Here is an 832-nt window from a genome sequence, read left to right as displayed (position 1 = left end):
CTATAAAGGAGCTCCAATCAGGTTAACGTCAGACTTCTCAACACAAACCATAAAGGCTAGAGGGGAATGGGATGATAAATTTAAAATAATCATTTTCACTTTTCAAATATTGTGCAAGTTTCTTTCTTGGCCAATTCTAACCTGGAAGAATAGAAGGAAGGGAATTGTGAAAAATGTAATTAATTCCCAGCTTAGCTGCCCTGACAGAGTACAAAAAGCCAGAGTGGAATGCCACATATTGTCCTTTTTTCTAAGGCATACATATGACACTTACCCAATTATTTCCTAGATAAATAGTATCAAAGAATTTTCTAGAGAATTTCCCCCCATTTGACAAAAAAACAAAAACTGCAAAATATGAGAAGAAAAATCTCATGTATCTAGTTAATGCATACCACCCATATAGGCTCTATAGAGTTGAATGATTTTTTTTTCCCCCCCAAAGATTAAAATTCTTCACGTTACGGTCAAATGGAAGTCATCCTTAATTTTAACCTAAAGATTGCTTGGTGCATATTCTTCAGATATTTCAAGCAAAAATTAGCAGTGATGTATTTTATTGACAGTTAGGAAAAACGTTAACTGTCAATAATACACACACGTACATTAATATAGAATACACACATCTCCATGCACGAGGGCACTTCAAAAAGCTCAGGGAAGATTCATATTACCTTTCAATTCTATTTATCCACAAACATTTTGAAGTCCTCAGATACCCATATATGCAGGATTTCATATGGTTTTTGACCTGTATACAGTGCTCACTGCTTTCTATTCATAAAAAGTTTCAATTAGAACCGTAGAAGCATCATTCTACCCTCCTTACAGG

This window comes from Galeopterus variegatus, unplaced genomic scaffold (assembly GCF_000696425.1).
Source record: "Galeopterus variegatus unplaced genomic scaffold, G_variegatus-3.0.2 Scaffold10331, whole genome shotgun sequence".
In the NCBI taxonomy this organism is placed as follows: Eukaryota; Metazoa; Chordata; class Mammalia; order Dermoptera; family Cynocephalidae; genus Galeopterus; species Galeopterus variegatus.
This window is presented reverse-complemented; position numbering follows the sequence as displayed.